Source organism: Henckelia pumila, chromosome 2 (genome assembly GCF_033568475.1).
Source record: "Henckelia pumila isolate YLH828 chromosome 2, ASM3356847v2, whole genome shotgun sequence".
NCBI lineage: Eukaryota > Viridiplantae > Streptophyta > Magnoliopsida > Lamiales > Gesneriaceae > Henckelia > Henckelia pumila.
In genome coordinates, this window is record NC_133121.1 from 121,791,706 (window position 1) to 121,804,590 (window position 12,885).

Genomic DNA, 12,885 nt, shown 5'->3' on the forward strand with positions numbered 1-12,885 from the left:
AATGTATGTCTGCCTCCAAATATCATGATTCATGTATTCACCCACGTCATAGTGACAAAAATCGAGAGTTTTATGTTCGTGTTCGCAGATATGTATTATTGTTACATCTTCCCGCTTCTCCTTTAAAGAAAAACCATCGTATTTATTATTAGTAAGATCTCTTCTAGATTGAACACCGTTTTTTCAATCTCTTCTTTTCTTTAGAAAAGGGGCTGAACATTTCTCTCTTATTTCCAAGGACAAGCACGAAAAAATAACTCTTGGAGGATCATTCGTTCTTCACTCTCTCCGAAGGGAGCAACCAAGGTGCATATTATCATATAGAAAGAGGCGAGGCGTAGCGATTCGTACTACCGGAAAAGTTTCGCTAACCGGCAGGCAATAGAATCAGCCGATAGGGGCAAGCAAGCGAATCACATAGATAAGCCCCTACCCGCCAGCGCGCGGATAGATAGGGCGTGCGAAGGGGATGGATGTCTGAGCGGTTGAAAGAGTCGGTCTTGAAAACCGAAGTATTGATAGGAATACCGGGGGTTCGAATCCCTCTCCATCCGCGAGGTCATAAGTTATCTCTTGCCTTATCTATGGAATGGTAGTTTGTGTTATGATTTAGTTAGGACCTTGTCTCCCTTTCGTTATCTTCTGCTCCCCTTGTATAGGTTGGGAAAGGGCCGGGTGGATTACCTTTGGGAGCTAAGTCAAAGATCTCGGTGATCTTGTGAGTGGTTGATAAACTGCGATTGCAGTTTTCTTTAGGAAGTCCCATAGCTGTGAGGCTTAAGAGACAAAGAAAACGGTGGATACTTTTCTGGGTGGAAGGTGACGACCCTAATGAATCGACTATGAAGGGGGCTGTTAGCTACATCAGCACTCAAATTCCTTCCCCTGAAGCAAGCAGGCAATCTCACATCAGGAAGAGCCTCTCTCTACGGTACCCTTCTGTGATCACTAAACGTTCTGGACTTTTACTAACTAGCCTATATAATTTCATTTTTCCGTGTGGAAAAGTCTGCTTTGCCTTTATTTTAAATAAATAAGGTGCACCAAGGGATGCTTCTTTTTTAAGATAAGAAGAAAAAGGGGCACCGATTAACGGATTCGTTCGACAGTCAACGAAAGGAGTTCAACCCCAGGGCCCCCCGTCTTCCCTCTGACAGAGGCTTAATCAACTACTTTTAGCTACTCTGGCAGTCCCCTTTCCGGGAGAACTTTACTGACTTGTCTGTCGATGATTGCAAAAGTACCAACCCTTATGACTCTTCTGTCTTTGCTTTGGTGACGGGGAGCTTTTAAGGGAAGCGTTGGAGCTATACTAGTTAAATAAAGGGAAGTCACGAAAATCTCATAACAATCAGACAGGCGGGATCATGCATTTTTCGGCCACCAGGCAAATCGGGAGAAGATGGCCGGGCTCTGTAAGCTCAACCTTATCGTGTCCTATGGAGTAAGGGAGGTTGTTCCATGCCAGAGCCATCCTATAATGCTGCGGTCGGGCACTAGTCATTCAATATTGTCTATAAGAAATGCTTCCAATCTCATATTTTGGTATATTAAGTTTCCGCTCTTTAAGTTCAGTGGGATAGCACGGGTATGGGGGCTGGTCGTCTTTTCTTAGCTGGTCTTACTGGTCCAGTCGTCGTTCAATGAGCTCAGCTATGAACTTCGAAATGGAGAACAATTTGAAGAAATGATCTTCAATCTTTGTGTACTGACCCCTAATCGAATTGTTTGGGATTCAGAAGTGAAAGAAATCATTTTATCTACTAATAGCGGTAAAATTGGCGTATTACCCAACATGCTCCTTGCTGTAGATATATGGATTTTTAGAATACAATACACCTTCCAACCAATGGTTAACGATATTTCTAGATGTCCCTACCTCGCTGCAAACGCTTCCCCAAGATCAAAGATGAAGATGGGATAGGAATGCTGGTTCACCTCGTCCAGCCTTACCCGGTAACTATAGAGTTCCCCCACTAACACAACATCCTGTTGTGACACCTTGACAGAGGGAGTTCCCACTCCTCACTCTACTACTTTGAGTACATGTCTCATTTCATGTAGTGAGCTCTCTTCGGAGACCTCTACGCGGTGGTGAACAGACTTAGCTTAGGGATATACTCATTTTGGACGGAGGCTACTTACCCATAAAGTAAAGAGGGTAATCTAGGGTAGAGTACTTTCACAGTCTCACGGGGTAAAGGGCTTACTTTCAAACTGCTATTGGAGAACTGATAGTTCTCTCACGGAGAGCCACCATATGAAGGCCTTAAGGATAGTATATATATATTGATATGCGCCGATCGGAGTTGCGCTGTTCACTACAAACCAGTTATCTAGTTTCCCTTTTTTTGCTCTCCCTACTAGAATATGCTAAAAGAATAGACTGTTTTCATCACTAGTATTGTTAAAACACACTGTCTTTCTCCGAAGATAGATTAAATGTTGAAGCAAGCGCGCATCCGGGGCTAATAAGCTTAAGTAAGGCCTCAGTTACGATATTTTCCTTCTGCATTCGATCCAGTAGAAGTTGGAATTGCAGTGAAAGATGTAGTTTCTTTTCAGCCATTTAAAGTACTTATTTCAGGCCCTGGGCTTTGACTGTCCCAGCCTTCCAGTGAGACATCCTGTATATTTTTATACAGCACTTTCAAAAGCTAGCATGTAGCAAGTAAAATCAAAGGAAAGGAGGAAAGAAAGGTGCTTGGGAAAGGGGATTTGTGCTCTTCATTAGCTGTTCTGTTGCTAAGGCCTAAAGCTTCCCGCCTGGGGAATAGGTTCGAAAGAACTCAACTGGCATACCGTTCTTCTATCTAAATCTAAGTGAGCGCTTTCAGGCATATGCTCCTACTGGGATATGGATTGAAACCAGTGAAACTATCAGGCTGAGGAAACTTCCTACTTGCGCATATCCGTCTGCTCTGAGCGAGAAAACGGACACATATTGATCATTGACCTCCGCCAAGCATTAGTGGAGCGGTAAACTTGGCATCATAAGATGTTTGAAAGGTTGGAGGAATGAATGCCAATCTCAAATGTCGTTTTCATTTTCTGCGAGATCATCTTTGGGAAGACAGGGCACCAATATCAGATATGGAAAATGCACTCTTCCACCAATGTAATGCCAGGGTGTTTCCACTCATGGTAGGCTCGTCTCTCTGGCTAGAAGGAAATGTTTGGAATGTTATCTTAGTCCCTTGCTGCCGCCTTGCTCAAGCAATAAAAAGATGAACTCGCCTGGGCTGATGAGACCGGTTGTAGAGATATTTTTGAAGCCCGCCCATTAAGGGAGGCAATCAAGGAAAGGCAGGCGACCAAAGCGAGACTGTCAGAGTCCTGAAAGGAGAGCGACAGTGGGCGTGGTTCAGGTTTTGAGTTTAGGCAATGTACAATTGTAGTCGTTCACGTTTTCCAATGAAATGATTAAGATAAGCTAGCTCATTCATCTGCGCATTAAGAAGAACTACCCGGTGGTGGAGAACTCTTTGACCCGGTCAGTACCAGATGAGAGGCATCTATCTCACCTCCACTCCTTGTGTACAATGAATGGTCGATCGTGTACCTTTCTTATTATCCCGATCCGATCACCCTCCTGGAAAAAGAAACTCTTATTCACATCGATCGCTCACATATAGATAGCATGGCAGCACTTGCGCCTTTAGTTGCTAGTGGCTAGTACGCATAAGTTATTTCCAAGGGCGGGATAAATAAGGTGTGTAAGGCTGGGCCTAAGAATGTACATCTAGGTGCTTGTCTAGTTACCGGTAATACCGTTTACTTTGCAAGGGCCCCGCCTTCTTTGCTTGAAGCTCAGGTATTCTTTCTTCGCCCATTTATGAAATTAAAGCATGCCCCGGGAGCAAACTCTTGCTCTTTTTTACCATAGGAAGAATCAATTACCAATTAAAGTCTCCAATTAGGATGGGGTAAGGCATTAAGATAGATAGACAATCGAGGTCCAAAATGTTGATTAATAGGTATTTCGACAAGCCAAATAGAACCTGTAGTAAGCATGAATTGTTTGATGTTTTTCCGCCAAAAATAGATGTTGACATCTTTAAATAACAACTAATAAAGGAGTACCCAACGGGGCATGCTCTCCAATTCGCATGATGAGTATCAATTCAAGTACCACCAAATCCGCATTCTCCCTATTCTTTATTCTATTTTTTTTTTGCATTACTGCCAATCAGTATAGTTCCAAGCCTTCTCATTCCATTGTGACCTAGGATTCATTCGTATCTTACTTGGAATTCGCCAGAGCGATAGTTCTTCGAAAGACGTGAACCACGAGTGGTGATGGTGGCTGGTTCATCCTCAAGGCAGGCGAGAAGGCATAAAGAATCGGCCCACCTTTCCATATCGAGGCCCAGCTCTTCCACACCGAGATACCATCATGTTAGTCAAGTTATCATATTCTTTGTTCCTCAAGCGTTGCTAGGTGGTGTAATGCTTCTAGCTCAGGTGCTTCTTATGACCTGGTTGTTCTTTACCCACGATGACTTGGTCAGTCACCGGGGCCATGATGAAGTCAGTTCCCTTTGCCCCTCCCAATATCCAGCCTGGAAAAGAAATAATGGTATCTGTCCCCAATACTGGAGGACAGTACCCTTCACTCCATTTTCCAGCTCCCTTATCATAGCACTTCCAGATGAGACCATACCGAATGAACTCAATGTCATCGGCAGGTTTCTTCCAAGAAGTTGCACAGATTGGGGCTTCAAAGAAACTGGATAATTGAGGATCTGGTGTTAGTAGGATGGAGTTATACCAGGACAACCACTTGAGCCACATTTTAACCCAATTTTTTATTAATGTTCGCTCAAGTATCTCCCGTTCTCCATCAAACAGAAGTTCTTCAGGAACCAGCCTAATTTCTTTTCTTTCGGCTTAAGTTCCTTCCGAGGCAAATCGACTATTAGTCCCTTTAGATAAGGATTTATGGGTTTACCCCTACCAATCCACCACTCTAAAGGTAATCGACTGCTATGGGGCCTGAGCCTGTTCCTAAAGCATAGGCTATAGTACCAAATCCAAGGTATAAAGAAGCCTAGGCCGACGCCGAATCTGCACCAGCAGAAAAAATATTCCAAATCATAAAATGAATAGTACGTAAAGAAAGGGCTTTTTGATCCCCGATCTGAGTCTCGTCTTTCGAAGGGTCTCGTTCCGTTCATATGCCGCTCATTTGTAGCAGGGTTTTTCTATGTTTTAGAGTTGTAAGACAAGCGTTTCATTATCATTACGCGTGATTCTAGCATATGCTCAGCTGCTCCTACCAAGCACTAAAGGCAAAAGGATGTTTATCTGTACTTCCTCTATCTTACTTTGACTTCACTCCGCTACGCACCTTCAAACAGCCTAGTTGTCCTAAGAGCTGATTCGAGAACAGCTTCAATTCCATTCCAAGAAGAGCGCTTACCGAAAGCAGCTTTTGATTTCACAACTCTTTCTGTCACAACGGATTTTTCCTCATACGCTCTCGAAAGTGCCCTCCCTTCCCAAGGTTTAAAGTCTGGTCCGACAGGGCAAGGAATGAAATAGTCTGGTTGGATAGAACCCTAATATACTTTAATTAAATAAGGTTTCGTTGTCAAGTGAAAAAGAAGGATCCTCTTCATCTTAGCTACCGAAACCAAAAAACCATACCATGAAACCATCCGCTCCTAGTCCGATTCACTTGCACCTACCTTCTGTTATTCCTTACCTTTTCTTGTCTTCCTGACCAGAGCAGACCAAAGCCCTATGCCTCAAGTAAAAAAATTAGCTAATAGCAACCGCGCGTTGTAGCAGCTTTTGATTGAAAGGTAGCTTTCAAAGAGGAAGTTTCTTCTGATTTGAAGGTTTGGAACATCAAGAGAGAGTCGACGAAAGAGCTTTACAAGTGACATAGCCTTTCTGAACCTATTATAGAGGATGGTCCACTCAATGGGTTTTGTTGAAGGGGTACGGACGTCTCTTCCTCTCTATTTACTAGTCCTTCCGACACAGACAGCTACCTCCATTCACTAGACCTCCCTACTCGATTCAAAAGAAGAAGATCGGCTCTACTGCTCACTCTCGAAGACAGGGGGCGATTCCCTACTCAACTATGGCATTTCTTCGTCCGATGAGACTCAATCGATGAGATTGCTGATGCCGATCCCACGAACTGAGAAAGAAATTTCTGTCTAAGAGCCAATATAAAACTATACGGCTGGAATCTGGCTATTCTATTGATTTTCACTTCCAACTAGGCACCGCTATCCTGCATTTGAGCGAGCTCAACAGGCTCGAATGGTCTTTAAGGAGTTAAATTATTTGATAAAATAAGGGGCTTTCCTCAGACCTCTGTCCGGCCTAAGGACCGTCTCTAGGCTGGAGCTCCTGTCTCCGTACTTAGAGAGCCGACCAATCCACTTCGTTACCCGATCAAAATAGAAAATAGTACATAGTGTGGTTAAGGCTTTAAGAGTGAGATCGGATCTTCTTACCCCAGCCAATGCGTCTGATAGTTCCTAAGCAGGAGAGAATCGTTATTGGTATTGTGTTATATTTGTAAATACTAATGAATGGGGACTAGCATACCATATTGGGAAATAGATTCTGAAAGCATTATTGTTAGAAGAATAGAAGAAAGATAAACCAAACCGAAAGTGCGGTTACTCTTTTCATCTTGTTTTGATACAAAGGATCTAAAGTATAGACAGTGTCAGAAAACATATCTTTTGCTGCCCGATTGAGTGGTTCTCCATACTCGCATGGTGAAAGAACATGGTGTGTGCAACAGACATTGTATTAATAAGTGTCTTTATGTTAAGAATTTGAGATTATCGCTTGCCAAAGCATCAGGACAGGATGATATAACAATTGTTCCGGCACCGTGTACCACCAGATAGAAAATCCAATCATAGCACAGAAAACTAAGACAAACCTCATATCGAAATTGTATGAATAGATTAGAGCATCTTTAATGCCAAAGGATTTAACTCGTGAGGATTCCCGGGTTACATCCTTTAATCCAACTTTCCTATCAGGAGAGCGAAGTAGAGGATTAAGCCCAACATATTCCTTAAATGGAAGAAAGGGAAGGTGCCTCCTTCTTTCCCTAAGGGGCTCCCACAGATAAAATGAATACTGAGCTGTCCAGCTAGGGTTATAGCTCGAGCTATCTACATAATATAAAAGTGTCCGAGCACCTGGCCGAGCCTTGCTCATAGCATTTTTAAGTCTGTCAACATGAGACGTCTCCTCCATATGCTCTTCAAGACATGCGAGATCTATACAATCCAGCACCCCCTGCGGGGGGGTTCCAGCAACAAGATTTCAGGAGCGATTGCCCACCAGACGGAGAAGCCCAAATGATAAGAACAAATCGCATATCACGTGAATTAATATTAGTAAATGATAGCATCCAATAGATTCCTTGATACGGGACATGGGTCTGTTGATGTCCTTAAGACCTGGTTGTCGATCCGGGGATCGGAGTAGGACAGCTTTCCCTGGTGTCCAGTTTCTTACTAATTGTTCTATGTGGATTCTATACGATACGCATTCCATGGCCCGAAATAAAAAAACTTCATTAGAATTTCCTCTTGGAGGAGATACCAATATACACTTTTCCCCGGGTGCAGTGACCCGCCGTCGCCACTCTCTTAAAGTAAATTCTTCTCTATACTTTAATTTGAAACTCTATTTCGTATTTATACCACATTTATTTTAATGTTAGGATATCCCCCGTTCTTTCTTAGTTTGCGAAAGGCTCAAAGAAGGGTAGGAAGCCGGTACTTTAGTTGCAGTTGGAAAATAGGTTGGTAAACTCCTGGGGCGAATGAACCTCATGTGCCAAAACAAAGGGTGGATGCCCTGCCTTCCGCTTTCCAATCTAGTTCTAACTTTGGCTGGCCCTAAACTCGATTGCCTGGTTGAGGAGAAAAGCTCCACTAGCTCTGTAGAAGTAGAAGTGGAATCCTTGAAAACGTATTTGCATCTATATATATAGATATATAGAGTAGAGGGTCCCGCCCATTGTCATTTCAATCTAGAGAGGGACTTTTTCACTGGCCAGTTCCATTGCCTGCTTGGTTTCCCCAAACCACTTAACGGTAAAAAGAACATAGCCAAGCCAATTCGGCTATCAAAGCTTTGTTGGCATTCCGAGTTCCATCCGACACAGGAAAGCAAGTTCCCTTTACATATTATTTACTCTAGCTTGGGGAGTAAGAGATCCAACACAGCTGCATTTCTCCTTCCAGGAATGAAGTTCTTTAAAGCAAGCTCCGGAAAGATCTTCCTAAAGAAAGCATGTAACTTGTCAATTCAGGAGCGGAACTTTCAATCAAGGAAGGAACTCTATGCCAGTCAGTGGCAGTCAATCTAGTCTGTGTAGCCAGTAACTGACCTGGATTGGATTGGCTGATCTTTGACCGACAATGCCGACATCACGCTTTCAAGCAAGTCTTCTTCCCACGTACTTTCCATCCCTGGAATGGAGTTCTGACATGCTTAGCTTAGCTAACAGCTTTAGAATGGAATGATTATATAGACCCTTGTCGGTCGTTGATCGGCAGTCAACCTTATAAAGAAAAGCCCGGGCAGAGATCTTCTTTTGGATTAGAAAGTGCCAATCACTCTCAGTCATATATAGGAGAAGAGAATATACAAGTTTGTCATCTTATAGGATAAGATGCCTTTCTAACTACGAAAATAGAGGACAAGGAAGGCTCTAACCGCACAAAGGGAATACCCCAAGGGAGCTCCCTATCCCCCGTGCTCATGAACGTCTTCCTGCACCAACTCGACAAAAAAAATACATTCCTTCATGTAAAAGAAGAAAAGCTTTGGGTATGCTGATGACATGCTTTTTTCTATCAAAAGGGGAGAAGATTCCGAAAGAACATATCGCGTGTTTAGATCCTTTTTTCAAAAAGCGGTAACAGATTTAAAGCTGACCGCTACTTCTTCTCAATTAATTCATGGAACCTCTAGAAAGATTCTAGTTTAAGGACTAGTTCTTTCAATCGGTTCGACGGGGAGAGGAGGATGAATGCAATTCACTACGGAAGTTTATAACAAAGATAGCTGGGAACTTAGGTAGGACAACTCACAACGGGAGGGACGCTCCTCTCATACATAAGAGGGTCACCTCACTACAGCCAATAACTACAGGAATGGATCGCGAGCAACGCTATGCCCCTTCTGCTTGAAAGTGTAAAAGATGAACTAATCAGTGCAACCAAGGATAATAACTAGTATTCATACTACCCTGCTGGAAAACGGCCTAAGCCCAGTCACAGGATCATATGAGAACGTCATGCAGATGCTCAGGTGCCGTAGGCTGGCTGGGAAAAGAAGCGGTAAGTAGAATGACCGACTCCGCCATTACTTACTTTTTTTTTATTTCTCTCTCTTAGACTGTGTGAGTCTGTCTTCCTTGTTAAGAAGTCCCGAAGGCGACATCTTTGTGGGGCGAATAAGCTTAGCCGTCTTCTTACTAGCTTGATGGCTGTGACGAAAGAGCCGGCAACATCTCCTTTGATTCATCAAACCACAACACTTGATCTTGTCCCGCTTGCTGCTTGCACCGTTCACTACGTTCACTCACTCCTTCAGGTAGGATTCTTTTATAAACATTGAGGAGGTAAGAGCTCTCTCAACCATATATTTTGCATACCAGTTAAAACTATAAGCTTTCCCCCCTTAATCAACTACAAGGATAGTAAGAGGATAGTGACAACCTCTTTTAATGCATTCCTTATTGCTCTACCCATAGATATAAGACAACGAGACAATTCAAGGTCTTATGCTTAGAGTGATTCAACAAGAAGATAACTAGAGGAACCTCAAAGTCCTATCCGAGAGGTATTCCCCTATCCTCCGCTCTTGGCTAGCATCCAGACTGAAGTAGTTAGCTACATCCCTCAGGGTTAAACATCCAGAAAAGTAATGCAGTTACATCGAACTATCAACCAAGAAGCTTAGAAGTTCTTTTTTTTTACTATCCCAGTACATAAAGGAAAAGCTCAAGAGATGTCATAAAGAGAAGACTTTCTACCTTTATCTTCAGCTCCTCGTCTAGAAACCACATACATCTAATCCTAGCCTATCTGTCCTTGCTTCCTCTAATCCTGCTCGTTATCCCACAAAGAGAAAGAATAAAAGGTCTTCTGGCAATATCCGGCATACTACTACTAATCAATTCTTTAGCCATTCGTGATCGAATACAACCTAGGAATAAAAACCTACATAACTTACCTTCCAGACCAAGGGATTAACTCGAAATGACTGATTTGATGGCGCTGGCTGCCCACCTCTTTCGAGCCCAAGTCAAGCAAAAGACCTCTCCGCTACTCCCTTTTTTGAATGAATAAGGGGTAGGGCCTTCTTCACTTAGTCATCTCTGCCTACGACTTTTATTCTTTCTTGACCCTGCGCCTAGCTGGCCCTATCTTGCACGTTCCACTAACCGCTATCAAAAACTTTAGGGACGATAGATAATAAGAATAAGGGAAAGATGCTTGCTAACTATCTCTGCTTTGGGAAGCTTGCTTAGTGAATAGGGCTAAGAGAAGGAGGCAAAGGAAGGGCATACTGAGGCACTTTCGGAGAAATCCGCGAGAGCCACCGCAGTATGGATAGCAGCCGTCACCCTAGCCGTAATGCTCACCGTCGCCGCGGGAGGAGGATAACGAATCTGTGAAGTAGTTCTATATAGAACTAGTTGTAGAGAAAGAAAATCCCCCTACTTCCCCAAAATGGGGGAAGGTTTGTCGTTGGGCTTTCCATTTCTGATTTCTCATTGTATGCACTAGGGATACTAAGTAAAAAAAAGTAAAATTGCTTAGTTCAAAATAAAAAGCGATACATGCTATACCTACACGTCGGCTCCATACCGGGTCCCCTAAAAAGTAGCATCTGAGAGCAATCTCTCCCTTTTCTTCGAATTCCACTTTCGAGTTCGAGTTTAGGGAGTTTTCTGTCGGCTTCTACTATAGGAATTAGGAGCAACTTCCCCGTAGGCTCGATTCGGTTCCATCCTATACCTTCTATCCTAGGTCTTATCACTCGGAATCGCATTCTATCACACTGGTGGTACTTCTTGTTGAATTAAAAGATTGGATTAGTCTTTCTGTACCCACCCCTGTTTGAGAGTGATTAAATATCAATAGGGGGAGCCTCCTAATAAAATCAGTTGCTTCTTGGAAAAGCCTTTTCGCTGCCAAGCCTTTATCTTATTTGGTTGGGCAAGAATCCATCTCGGTTTAAGAATTCACCCAATTGGGACATCCATTCAGAACCTGAAACCATTACCAACGAAAAAAGAAGGTGTTATAAAGGGGCTTCGAAAGAACTCTTGAAAGAGGAAGGATGCAGCGAGCGAGCCTGTTAAGCTGCGATTGAGCCTAAGTCTTTTCCAAAAATGTAACTTTATTGAGTTGTTCCCATAATAATACCTTTATCATCGATAATTTACAACAACTGAAACTTCAACTGATGCCCACGCCAAACGAGATAACTCAGTTGGCTTAGGATTCGTAATGATCTGGAACATTGGTTCCAGTCTTCTTTCCCGACCCGCTTCCCCCTTCTTCCTTGTGGAGTGAACCGATTTGCTTCACACTTGATAGAAGCACTAGTCTCGCGCAGCTGCATGCCTGCTTGTTCGCGTTGTCTGCTGTGCTCTTAGCTTGTTTGAATTGACTGAATCAGGAACTAGCCTAAAGGGTGCATTCCTCATTCCTGAGAAGCGTAGGCTCGGTGCTTCACTCGATAGAAAGCGTAGAAAAGCCAACTAAGCTCTTAGAAGACCCACTAACAGAGCCGTTGAAAGCGCTCGCCTTCGTGAACGCGGTTTATCCGTAGTAAAGTAAAAGACTGCTCCTGCGGCGAAGTTTACCGCTCCGCTAACGCTATGTGATCCGGTCAAGGCGAATCGAATGGTCTTTTTCCACTTGACAATCCCCTTCCATATCTGAATATTAAGCAACATTGTTTTTATTATAGGGATTCTATCTTAAAAGACCGTTCAAGGGGAACTTCTTCAAGTGAGACCCCCTTAACACCTATGCCAATTTCATCTGAATTATGGGCCCATCAAAATAAAGACTCCAACCGGATGTGTTTTCTATCAAGTTGACTAGCTCTTTCGGAAGTCAGTAAAGGCTGAGAAGGGGGCAGCGGATGGTTTGCCAAGAGATCAACTATGGCTTGGCCTTTAATTAAATTTAAAATTAATGACCTTTTGAGTAATGTATTCGATGCTAAATTCAGTAGTTAGGAGTGAGTTCATTTAGTAGTCCTTCCCGTTAAGGCGGCTTTCTCGAACAAGGACTTTTTTTTTACTTCTTGATCAGAGCGTTTAAGTGCCCTTTACCTGGGGAGCCGGTCCGTGTGGTAGCGGGCAAACCGAATGATTGTCACTGATTTGATTGGACTTCGTATCTAAGGCACTTGTTCCGCTCCAAAAACCGGTGCCTTACTACTTAGTTTAATTCTCCCACCTTATCATAGAATAAGTAAATACGGAACTCTGCCCTTTCCACTTCACAAGAATGGGATTCGCCCCATAAGATTGTGCGTCGATTTAGCAAACCAATTCTTAAAAAAGCCCGTCTCAATAGCTCAGTGGTAGAGCGGTCGGCTGTTAACTGACTGGTCGTAGGTTCAATTCCTACTTGATAAGAAATGAATTAAATAATTCGAAAAAAAAAGGCTTTGCCTTGGTCCTTATTCCGCACTAGTTGGGCGGTGTGAATGAGAAAGCGTTAAGTGAGTTTTAATGAAATAGATGATTCGCTGCATCGTTGAATAGCAACACCTTTGTTATTACAATTACAGCAAAAGACTAATTAAGTAAGAGAGAGCTTTCGCGGCTCAGAGAAAGGCCAAGATGGGTGATGAAAGGAG

The 12,885-nt window shown here is 43.1% G+C and overlaps 2 non-coding genes across 2 annotated transcripts; both read left to right on the forward strand.

Annotated features, from left to right (window-relative positions):
• The first annotated feature begins 467 nt into the window (after positions 1–467).
• On the forward strand, positions 468–554 carry TRNAS-UGA (transfer RNA serine (anticodon UGA)). The gene has a single exon. It is a non-coding gene; the product is annotated as a tRNA-Ser (tRNA).
• A 12,036-nt stretch (positions 555–12,590) lies between these two features.
• TRNAN-GUU (transfer RNA asparagine (anticodon GUU)) lies at positions 12,591–12,661 on the forward strand. The gene has a single exon. It is a non-coding gene; the product is annotated as a tRNA-Asn (tRNA).
• The last annotated feature ends 224 nt before the right edge of the window (positions 12,662–12,885 follow it).